The sequence below is a fragment of the Myotis brandtii genome, unplaced genomic scaffold (genome assembly GCF_000412655.1).
Source record: "Myotis brandtii unplaced genomic scaffold, ASM41265v1 scaffold225, whole genome shotgun sequence".
Taxonomy (NCBI): Eukaryota; Metazoa; Chordata; class Mammalia; order Chiroptera; family Vespertilionidae; genus Myotis; species Myotis brandtii.
The window spans coordinates 2,837,209-2,849,846 of NW_005358435.1; the positions used below are offsets into that span (position 1 = coordinate 2,837,209).

A 12,638-nucleotide genomic window follows, 5' to 3' on the forward strand; every position below is an offset into this window, starting at 1 on the left:
GTCCAGGCAGTGCATCAACTTGCCAGATGACTCCAGGTAAATCACAGAGCCTGGCTGGACTGTCAGGAGAGTGTTTCCTAGGGGCCAGGCTCTAAATGAAGTAGGATAGGGTGATGGGGGAGGCCGTGTTAGACGAGGGGAAAATGACCCAGGGTGATGAAGCACTTGCCAGCCTCCTCACGTCCATCCAGCCCAGGAGTCAGTCCTGGTTCCTCCCACCTCCCCTGCAAATATCAGTTCACCCACAAGTACGACGGACTCAACCTTCAAAGCACAGTTGACCCTTGCCCTGGCTGATGTGGCTCAGTGGTTTGAGCATCAGCCTGCACACCAAAGGGTCACGGGTTCGATTACTGGTCAAGGGCACATACCTGGGCTGCAGGTGTGATCACTGGCCCTGGTCGGGGTGCATTCAAGAGGCAACCAATCAATGTCTCTCTCTCTCTTTCTGTCTCTCTCTCTCTCCCTCCTCCCCTCCCTCTCTTCCACTCTCTCTAAAAATATCAATGGAAAATATCCTTGGGTGAGGATTAACAAACAAACAAACAAAACACAGTTGACCCTTGAACAATGCAGGAGTTAGGGGTGCCTACCCTCTGCGCAGTAAAAAATCCAATTTTAACTTTTGACTCCCTGAAAATGTAATGACTTAACACTACTGATAACATAAAGTCGATTAACACACATTTTGTATGTCATGTGTATCATAGACTGTGTTCTTACAATAAAGTAAGCTAGAGAAAAAAATGGCATTAAGGAAATCATAAGGAAAGGAAAATACATGGACAGTACTGTACATATTTATTGAAAAAGTCCATGCATCAGTGGACCTACCCCATTCAAACCCATGTTCTTCAAGGGTCGGTTGTATATCTCTGTCTCTCACCAAATTCTCGCCATGGCCCGGCCTTCAAGGCCCTCTGTGATTGGCACTCACCACCTCTCCCATGTCATCTCCCTTCCCCACCCCTCCTGGCGCTCTCTGCCCCATCACACCAGGCTCACTCCCAACCTCAGGGCCTTTGCACGTGCCCTGCTCCTGCACTTGGATTCTTTTCCTTCCCAGCAGGTCCAGGACCAGGCTGAGGCAAATGAGATGCCCAGGATGAAAACTGTAAGAAGACACGCACTCTCAAGGGCCAGTCTACACTGGAACAAGGCTGAGACCAAGAACCCCCTCACGTTTTGTACCTGGGTCACTCGTTTCCTCGCCCTTATCCTGCTCTGTTTCCCAGAATTGGATCTTATCGTTTGGGTCTTGCTTAATCGATCCCCTCCTCAGAGAGACCTCCCTGATCATCTTAGCTCAGGGTGTCTCTGTCACTATATAGCCCATCACTTCAATTTATTTTCATTATTCTTATTCAAAAATTATTTGTTTTGTGCCCATCTCTGCCCACTGGGTTATAAGTTCTATGAGAATAGGGACTGTATCTGCCTTGTTCTCAGATATTCCCCCAGCACCCAGCAGAGTGCCACATTCAGGAGACAGTAAATATCCCTGGGATGGATGGATGGATGGATGGATGGATGGATGGATGAATGAATGAATCAGCTAGTTAGTGGCAAAGCCAGGATTTGAACCCAGGTCTGCCTGTCTCTGAAGTCAGCCCTCCTATTCCTGACTGAGAACTGAAAGGTTTAGATTCAATCAGCGGGGAACCCTGGAGGGTGGCTTGTGTCACAGCCTGTCCTGATGGGAACCCTGCGTCCCAAGGACAGACTCCTGAGGAAACTTCTGGGAGGGGGAGGAGCTTGGCCACAACCACAGGGGCTGCTCTCAGCCTCGGGCCTTCCTGGGCCAGCTGTGCCCGCCCCCCTCATTCTAGTTTTTATTTTTAGCGGCGAGTTTTTGGGCACAGCGGACTCTCCTTAGGAAAAGTCCAACAAGAGGATGAGAGAGGCGGTTTTGAAATCCGGTGGGAAAGTAGGTCAGGCTGGGTTGCTGGCTGGAGTCCAGACGATAAGGCCGCTGTGGAAGCTTAATAACGTGAGTAGCCGTATCCATGACACAATTCATAACTGAGAGGAAACAGCAATTAAGGGGCAATTGTGCAACGTGGGACAAGCCTCCTTCTCAGCTCATAAAAGCAGGAGGAGGAAGAGGCGACGCTGTCATTCTGGGGCCACTGGGGGCCAGGCAGGCAGCCTGCGAGGATTGGGGGCTAAATCTCTACATGGAGGGGGTTTGCACCCATCTCTCCTCTCCCCCTCAGGCCTCAGGGAACTGGGAGGATGTGTAAGGCAGAGACTCCCCTCATCAAACACCTACTAAGTACCCAGCTGGGCTCAGGAGGAGCTAGGAGCCGTAAAGCTGGCTTTTGCTGCGGTTGGGAGATTTGGTCGCAGCTGCACTATTTTGATGCTGCCTTGTCAAAATGGAAAACCGCTTTGATTACCGGGTGAATTGTACAACAGACACGCCTGGTCCTCAGTCCACCTCCCCGCCTCCTTCCACCCCTTCCAGTTACTATGGATTTTCAGTTTCTCCTTTATTCATTCTCTATTATTTGATCTTTCCATCAGCACCCTTTGCTTTATAATCAGTTAACACACACACACACACACACACACACACGCACGCACGCACGCACGCACGCACAAACCATTAAATCCACATTGGCACCTTTTCTTTTCCTTGAACAAGCCAGGCATGCACTGGCCCCAAGGCCTTTACAGTTGCTGTGCCCTCTGCCTAGAGTGCTCTTCCCCTCGATATCCACATGGTGCACCCCTCACTCCTGCAGGTCTTCACTCAGCTGTCGCCTTCCCAGTGAAGTCTTAGCTGACCCACCTTTTAAACATGGCAAACCCATCTGGGGCCCTCGCCCTACCTCTCCTGCTGTATTTTTATCTACAGCCCTTACCCCAAGTGACCCTCTCCATCTGCTGCTCACTTATTTCACTGTCTGCTCGGTCCCACCAGCGTGTTAACACCACCAGCAAAGGGGTTTTTGTCCATCTTGTTCTCCGCTGCATCTCCAGTGCCGGGAACTGTGCCTGGAACATTGTAGGCGCTCGGGAAAAAATGGTGAATGGATGAATGGATGCATGAATAAATGTTTACTAGTACTATCAGCTGATGAAAAGGCTGGCTGTTTGCTGGATTGGTTTGAGGGCTGCCTCAGAATGTCCACGGGTCAAGACCTTCTTAGACGCTGGTGGGATCATTGGGAGTTGGGGTAACAAGAGCCGATTTACTGGCCCAAGTATTGCAGCTGGCCCCTGTCCTGATTGGTCAGTGCTCAGTCTGGACAGCATATCTCCTCCTCCCTGGGAGCTCCTGGACACTCCAGTTAAGATTCTAAATGCACTGACTGAACCCACCCATGAACATTCCCATGCAAGGGAGCAAAGCTCTGCATGCAAAAGGGGTTCCTTGTGGGACCTTTCACAGTAGTGTGCATACACACACACTCGCACACTCGCATGCTCACACTTACACTCAGTCAGACCTGACCTCGAGATTCAGACCCAGGGACACACTCACACACTCATGCAATTAAACTTACACACTCATTTTGTCATTTACACACCCAGACCCACACATGCTCAAACTGGTTTATACACTCAGTGATGACGCTGCCCCCCTGCCCGGGCACCGGACACACACAGATGCCTGCTTACTCACACCCATACACAAACATGTCCACGTCTGCACACTCACTTGCCTTCTGAAAGCCCTATTTTCACTCACTCATCCTTAGGCAGGCAGTCCCCCCATACACACGGACACAGTGGACACCCGCCCCCCCCACACCTCAACCACACCTCCTGGGACACATCACCTGCCCTTCCTGCAAGCCGAGCCCCAGGGAGCCAGCCCTCAGCTGTGTTTTGAGGAGTGGGAACAGAATGTTTGCCCTGACCCCGGTCGACCCTGAATCTCGACTCTGACCTAGGGCAGCCTCAAAACCGCCTGATGTGGGCAAACTGGGGAGGGCCTGCTCCGTCAGCTGCGGGTGCATGATGCTCACATCAGCCCTGACTGTGCCGCCTTGGGGCACGTCTGCCTGGCTCATCAGTGCCCAGGGCACCCGCCCACTTCCTCCCCATCAGAGGGCAGGCCAGCCCTGATGACATCAGGCGGTCTCTGGGCCTGCCTGGCACCCAGGACAGAGGAAGGAAGCAAGCTGTCCCAGCTGCGTGGCCAACTGAGGAGCCCCGGACTTGCCGGTGGCTCTGTGACCCAGGTCCACTGGGGCTGGGCTGCCTGTCCCCAAACCCACAGGGGCACTGTGACGTGGACTGGTTCCCATACCCAGAAATGACCGTAACAGTGACTAATATTTACTGAGCGCCTACTGGGTGCCAAGCACTGTTCTAACTCATCATGACTATTCTTTAATCTTCAAACCAACTCTACGGGTGGGTGCCATCCCATCCTAGGTGTACAAATAAAGACACACAGAAAGGTTAGGGGACCGGCTCAAGGAACAGGATTTGAACCAGTGATCTGGCTGCAGACCCCTACTCTCAGTCACCCCCCTCCAGCTTGTTCGTTTGTTGCTTGTTTTGGTGAGTCTCTGATAGTCTTGACTTCTGCACCTCTCACCTCTCTGAATCCTGGCAACACTCTCATGAGCAGGGTGCCAGTATTAGCCCCGTTTAACAGATAAGGAAACTGGGGTTTAAATGACCAGCCTGAGACAGACAGCAAGAAAGAGGCAGAGCTGTTTGTACCTGAGTCCCAGGGCTCTTTCTGCAATGCCTGGTCATCTCCCTCCTATGCCAGAGGTTTTGGCAGGACCAGAGATGGGGAAAAGAGAGCCGGTGGGCCTTTGGTGGCCACAGAACAGTCAGAAAAATAATCAGACATTATGTCAATAAAACAACAAATATTGTACTTCTTAAAACAAGTGGGAAATAGTGAACATACAATAGAATACGCAGCCTCACAACAACCTTGCAAAGCAGATGCTGTTTAATTCCATTTTACAGATGAAGAAACGGAGTCCTTAAATGCCATCCCCATGCTCACAATTTCGAAGGTACATCGCCTGCCAGGAGTCTCACCTGAACTCAGGGTTGAATATCCAGCTGTGGCTCAACATGCCTAATGGGCAACTCCAGAGCTCCAGGTAAAACACTGAACTTCTTATCCGCCCTGCGTGACCCCGCCCCTCCTGCAGCTTCATTGCGGAACACGCCACCTCTGTCTTCCCAGGGCCGCAGGCCAAAAGCCTTCCAGTCCTCACTGACTCCTCTCTTTCTCACCCATGGACTGCAGAAGGATCCTATCACTTCACTCCCTCTCCCCCCTCCAAAGCCCCACCCTGGTGTGAGTCACCAAATGCTTGCTTGGATGGTTGCCGTGTCTTTCAAACCGTGTCCCCCATCCTGCCATTCCTCCCTACCCGGAGGAAGCCAGGTCGTGTTTCCCCTCTGCTTCACACCCTCCTGGGGCTCCAGGTCACCCAGAGTAAAAGATAAGGTCCTGGCAGTGGTCCACAGGCCCCATGTGGCTGCCCCATCTTCACCCCCTGGCCTCTCCCCTCCATCCACACTGGCATGCTCCCCAATCCTGGAACACACCAGCCACACAACAGCCCCAGAGCCTTTGCACTTGCTGTTCCCTCTGCCTGGAACTTTCTTCCCAGAGATAACAAGGGGGCTCCTCTCTCACCAGCTTTAGGTCTTGGCTCAGATATGAATGTACCCAGGGGCTTCCGTGACCAGCCTGTTTAAATGAATAAGCCGCTTCATGAGCACTCTTTGCCCCCCTTCTCTCCATGGCAGCATCACCACTGTGCCCACAGGGCAGGACTGTTTCTGGGGTGTCCATGGCAGCATCTTCAACATCTTCATGTCCTGCTCAGAGTGCTTGCTCAGTAAATGTCTGTTGAATGCATGAATGGGGATCTGCAAGGGGTTTGCTGACTTCCCCAGGCCGCCAGGTTAGGACATGGTGGAGCCAGGATTTGAACCCACGGGTCTGCGTCCCAAGCTATGTCCTTAACCTTCCAGAGCCTGGTTCCAGGTCAGCACCCCAGAGATGGTGGCTGTCGCTGTCAGTGATTTTTAGGGTGACATATCCATCCTTCCCCCCCCCCCCAAAGGGAAGGCTGGGGAGGGGGCCAAAAGGGAGAAGGCAGGCCTGCTGTGGCCTCCAGCCAGTAGGAGATGATTCATCACCCAGGTGACATTCCATCCCCTTCCCCTGAGGACTTTGGCCCGAGATAAAGGGAAGGCTCTACTTCTGGGAACAAGAAGACAAACCAGCAGAAAGGTGGCCAGGCCAGTGCCTGGGGGGTTGCATGTTTGGGCTGGAGAGCCACAGGGTCCAGTCATGAAGTGGGGCAACCCAGTTTGGGCGACCAGATTGGGCCCTCTCCCTGCTGGGGCCAGAGGCACATCCTGAGTCCTGTTATCGGGAGAACAGAGCAGTGAGCCCTCCATCTTCCCCGCGTGCTGGTACGTGGGTCAGGGGAACGTGCGCCCATCCGCAAACACTTCTGGAAAAGGAACATCAAGGGGCCGTGCACTCTGACCAGATGAGCTATATTTGATTTCTATTTTAATTTATAAAAATTCCAACTATACAAATAATACTCGAATAGAGTTCTGCTGCAGAAGGCTCAAGCAACACACTGCCTACTGTTAGTTTATTGCATCGCTATGGTTGCGTTTGGCTGCAAGTAACAAGTAACTGACTTGGGTGGCTTTGCCAGCTGGAGGCTCCATTTTTCCTGTATAGAAAGGAGTCCAGCTTCCCGGTCCCTTTGGTGTGTGACGTTCAAACTCACAGCTATAGCGGGCCTCACTGCCTGGCATTGTATGCTCAGCCCAGACAGGAGGGCAGGGAACAGGCCAGCCGCGGACCCTCTTAGATCAAGGACATGTGGCTTTCCCAGAGCTCCACAGGTATTCTTCTATTTACATCTTATTGACCAGAATCAGGTCACGTGGCCACCCCATTGGAACTATGTGCCCGCAAGTGGGGCTGGGGAGGCAGCTATTTTATTTGGGCCCATTGGCATCCCATTCAAAATCAGAATCCTGTTAGTGAGGAAAAAAGGCGATGGGTGATGGGCAAATACTAATGGATCTGCCTCAGATTTGTTTTTTGTTAGCTGAATGGAAACGGACTGTAAATGCGGTGTTGGCCTTGCTTTTGTTATTCACCTGATAATGTGCATTTAGAGATTCCCCTTGTCATTATGACCTGCTGCATGGTATTCCATGGGACGGCTGCACCACAGTTTACTTACCTAATCCCCTGCTCGTGGACATTTAGCTTCCACTGTGCCAAACAAGGCCTCAGGGAACGTCTCACGCAGCCGCTAAGCCCACGTGCACTGCGACAGAACTGGAACTGCGGGTAAACGTGCACGTCTATTTGAATTGCTGGCAAGTGTTCCCAAATCAACACTAGGGCTTGGCCAGCGTACACTTCCTCCCTCTGTGTATGGGAGGACCTGCTCCCTCCACACTCACGGGCCAGGGTATTATTGCCACTTAAATTTTGATGGGGGGAGAGGGAGTGGAATTGTGATGGGGGGGGAAATCATTATTTTTGTTATAGTTTGCATTTCCCTGATTAGAATGGGGGAGAAGCCCTTTATCATTTATGTATTGGCTATGGGTATTTTCTGATGTTAATTTACCTTTTTATTTTATTTTTTTTAATATATCCTTATTGATTTCAGAGAGGAAGGGAGAGAAAGATAGAAACATCAATGATGAGAATCATTGATTGGCTGCCTCCTGCATGTCCCCCACTGGGGATCGAGCCCGCAATCCAGGCATGTGCCCTTGATCAGAATCGAACCTGGGACCCTTTAGTCTGCAGGCTGACGCTCTATCCACTGAGCCAAACCAGCTAGGGCTAGTTCACCTTTTTAAATGATCCGGCCATTATTTTCTATTGAGTTCCTTTATCCTTTCTGATTGGCATGAGTCCTTTTCTATTCAGGGTATAAATCCTTTTTTTAAAAAAATCAATTTTATTGAGGCCTAATTTATGCACAATAAACTGCATGTGCCTACAGCAGGGTTCCTCAGTCTTGGTACCATTGGCATTTGGGGTGGATAATTCTTCATCTGGGGCCGTGTGTGCATCACAGGGTGTTTAGCAGCATCCTGGCCCCCACCCAGGTGCTGTAGCCCCTCCCCTCCCAGTCACAGCCACCACAAGTGACTCAGGGCATTGGTGAATGTCTCCTGGGGGCAAATCATCCCCAGTTTTGAGCCTCTGATTTAAAGTACACAGCTGTTGAACTTTGAGAGATGTGTGCACCCCAAACCTACTACTACCTTCAAGATCTTTGTATTTAGGTTGCAAATACTTCCCCAGTCTGAGACTTGGCTTCAAATCCAAGACCTGCCCCTTCCTATTGGAGTGACCTCGGTAGAGTCATTTCATTACTCTGTGACATGAGGATAATTCTGACCAGGCAGTGAGGTTGTGAGGCTGGAAGGGAATCGTGAACGTGGCTGGCATGTAGTAGGTGTTCAGTAATGCTAGCTCCCCATCCTTCCTCATATGCACATATTCACTTAGTTAATAAATACTTACTGAGCACATACTATGTGCCAGACCCTGTGCTCGGCTCTGGATACCATGAAGAACAAGACCAGGGGTCCTCAAACTTTTTAAACAGGGGGCCAGTTCACTGTCCCTCAGACCGTTGGAGGGCCGGACTATAGTTTAAAAAAAAACTATGAATAAATTCCTATGCACACTGCACGTATCTTATTTTGAAGTAAAAAAACAAAACGGGAACAAATACAATATTTGTATTTACATGTGGCCCGCGGGCTGTAGTTTGAGGACCCCTGAACAAGACAGACAGGTCCCAGTGCTCAATTAGAGGACACGGAGAGTAAATGAGTAAACAAATGAATGAACAAAAATAACATCTTATAATGATGCTGATCAGTGCTGAGAAGTCAATCAGAGGCTGTAGTGTGGTAGACACCTGGGGGTGGCTCTTTGGGGAGACTAAGGAGGTGACATCTAGGTGCAGCAGCAGGGAAGGGAAATCCAGGCAGAGGGAACAGAAAGCACAAAGGTAGCGAACACCTTTGCAGAACAGCAGGAAGTGCGGATGGCTGGGACAGAGCAATGGGGGCAGAGGTGAGACTCAAGGTCAGGGAAGATAAAGAGGTCGGAGCAGACCATGCAGGGCCTTGGCCACCAGGATAGTCCTATTCTAATATGCAATGAGAACCCATTGGACAGCTATTTTATTTGGGCCCATTGGCATCCCATTCAAAATCAGAATCCTGTTAGTGAGGAAAAAAGGCGATGGGTGATGGGCAAATACTAATGGATCTGCCTCAGATTTGTTTTTTGTTAGCTGAATGGAAACGGACTGTAAATGCGGTGTTGGCCTTGCTTTTGCAGCATCCACCTCCAAAGGCCCAGGAAAGCCATGTTAAACCCTCTGGAGTTTGCCCTGAGGTAAAGGGGAGTCCTGGGAGGCTGAAGCAGGAGGGTGAGGTGATCAGAGCTGCTTCATAGAAAGACCTTTCTGGCTACAGGATGGAGAAGGAATTTTTAAATTTATTTTTTTTAGAAGTTGAGGCTCTGCTCTGTGCCAGGTGCTGAGGATTATCAGTGAACAAAACAGACTTAGTTCCTATCCTTACCAAGTTTGCAGCCTGATGGGGTGAGGCTTGAGTCAAATAAGCACACAAATAAATAAGGAGTGTGATAAGGGCGATGCAAGGCTGTGATAAGGGAAGGCATGCAGGCTGTGAGGGGCTGTAAAGTGGGGGTTGACCTGGGGGCAATAAGAGAGGCTTCCCTGAGAAAGGTGAGGGGGGAACAGCAGTGGGAAGAGTTCCAGGCGCAGGGAACAGCACAGGTGTAGGAGCCCAGGTAACACAACAAGGAGGTTTGGGTGGAAGAGGATGGTAGAGCTGGAGAAACACAGGCATAGATGGCGAAGGGAAGCAGGGAACCTCGGGGTCCAGCAGGCTTCTGACTTGAGCAAGGTGAGCCACGACAGAGGAGGCCAAGGATGGGGAGATAATTTGAACAGAAGACCCTGAGTACAAACATGGTGTGTTGGATTTCAGCTCCCCTGAGCCATCCAAACGGAGACAGTGAGCCGGTGGTTTGATATAGAGGTCTGGTGTGCTGAGGGACCCTCTGGCCAATCGTAGTTGTCCTACCATGCATGGACTCCCAGACCAGAGCGCACCAAATCCTGGCCTTTGGGGGACCTAAGGCATGCCAGGAACTATGCCGATGGTAGATGCAGCGGCTGCTCACTCACATCTTTGTTAGCAGGGTCCAGTTTTGTTGGGTGTGCATCTACCCCAGGTGTCCGGGACAGTGGTCACTCCCCGCTCTAGCCTCAGAGTGAGTTGTAGTGCATCTAAGCCAATTGTGGTCATTCTCGTTTCCCTGGCCGGTGGTTGGCTTGGAATTAGGCATGTGATGTAATTGTGGCCAATGGGAAGTCTTCAAGGGGGCTTCTGGGGACCATATTCTCCCTCCTAAAAGGAGATCCGTGGGAGGAGCTACGTCTCCTGTCTTTACTTGATACCCTCTGTGTGTGATGGCTGGCGCTGCAGCAGCCACCTTGAAATCATGAGGACAGGCATCCCAAAATTGCTGAGAAAGGCAGAGCAGGGAAATGGAAAGAATGTGCATTTTTGTTTACCTCTTCATGCCTTCGAATGAAACAGCCTTATTAGATTAAATTACGAATTCCCCTTCCCTTTTTTCTCTTTTCCTTTTTACTTGTCTGAAGGTGACAGTGATGGCTGAATTAGTCATGCTGCAAATTTATCTCCAAAGGTTTGTTTAGCACATCAGAAGTATCTTTCCTCTTGACATAAAGAAAAAAGACAATGAAATGTGCACTCCCCCCCAGCCCCCCGCTTTTTGCCACCTTTAGTCAGTGGTTCTATTCCTTGTGGGTGAGCACATTCTGAGAAAAGCCTTCATTTGCATTGTCTCACTTAATGCTCTCACTAACCCTCTGAGATTGATATTATTATTACAGCCATTTTTTGCAAATGAAGAAATAGAGGCCCAGGTCTGGTAAGTGACTTTCCCAGGGTCACAAAGATAGTAAGTCACCGAGCTGGCATTTGAGTCAAGGTTGGTCTGATTGGCGAGTGCATCAGACCTAAAGCCACAATCTCCTTTTAAAAGTCTTTCCCTTAACACGTTTTTAGTAGGAAACCATAGCCCTGTTCTTATTTTTCCCTGGAAAACCGTTATTATGGTTGGTGGGAGACTTCGAGTGGGCTGCGTTTCTTTGCGCACAGTTAATGGCTTTGATTATATGTTTCTGGCTTCTTCTCTCTGAGAAAGGCTGCCATTGGTTATACAATATAATCAAATCATTTCTTATGTAAACAGCCGCCTGGCCCAGAGTCAACCGTGGTTCCATCAGCGGGAAGGTGAAAATGAAACTGTGTTCCCAGCTCCGGAAAGCAATCTGCGATTCAGCAGGAAGAGATCAAGGGTTAATGACATGGAGTTGGGCAAAGGCTGCCGCCGTGGCTCTGAGCATTATCAGGAGGCGGGAAACAAAGAATGGTTGTTAAATCGGTTTGTTACAAAAGTTATTTCCTAATGTAATTCATGAAACACTTGCCAGAACATTAGGCACATCCTTCGAAAGCACAAGGGAACTTAAAAAAGAAAGAAAGAAAAAAACAAAAAGAAAGAAAAAGTGGCTTCTAAAGTCAACGATGGAACTCTTAGAAAGGGTTAATGCCCTTCATATACAAAGAGTTCTTGCAAAACAATAGGAAAAGGTACCTTATTATAAATTGGCTATTCAGAAATGAAGAAGTACAAAAGGCAGGCAAACATGAAGACAAGATCCACCTTGTAAGCATGATTACAAGATCCAGTAATCAAGGAAATGCAAATAAAAGCTACAATGACATATCATTTCCCAACTATCAGATTGGCAGAGAATGGCGGTGTGCGCCATGATGTTCAATGGGCAGAAATTTTAAAGCAACTCAGAAATTTAACCTTGGGGCATTTCTCCTAAGGATATAGCAGGCCAAGCAGTCTCTGTGGACAACCGTGTTCACTGAAGCGTTGTTTATAATAGTAAAACACTGGGAGGGGGAAACCCAAAGGCTAAGCTACAGAGGATTCATTAAATAAACAATGGCAAGCTTACATGATAAAATACTAGATTAAAAATAGATTGTATTAAATAAATATAAAACTTTTTATCAAGTTGTATTTAGAAAACTAATTAAAAATGGCAATATAGAGAGATGTCATGACACACTGCAGAGAAAAATATTTCATGAGTACGATCCAGATTGCACTATGTTGGGTGTGCACATGCGTGTATATTATACTAAAGGATGTGTACCCCGATGTCAGCAATGTTTATTTCTGGGTGGCGGAATTTTCAGTAATTTTTACTTTCCTGTAAGTCAGTTTCTCAAACTGGGCACTACTGACATTTTGCGCCAGGTAATTTTTTTCCTCTCGGGGGACTGTCAGTCACTGTTGGATGTTTAGCAGCATCCCTGACCTCTGCCCACCAGATGCCAGCAGCATCCCTGCCCCTCTGCCAGTCATAACAACTCAAAACCTCTCCAGACTTCGCCACGTCTCCTGGGGACGTAACCACCCTCCGTGGAGAACCACTGCTTTAAACATTTTTCTGCATTACTTAAATATTTTAACAACAAGCCTGTAT

General features: G+C 49.3%; 1 long non-coding RNA gene across 1 annotated transcript; it reads left to right on the forward strand.

The window, feature by feature from the left end:
• The first annotated feature begins 4,379 nt into the window (after positions 1 to 4,379).
• Positions 4,380 to 12,218, forward strand: LOC102262481. The gene is made up of 3 exons (XR_313574.2): positions 4,380 to 4,518; positions 4,942 to 5,081; positions 11,324 to 12,218. It is a non-coding gene; the product is annotated as an uncharacterized LOC102262481 (long non-coding RNA).
• The last annotated feature ends 420 nt before the right edge of the window (positions 12,219 to 12,638 follow it).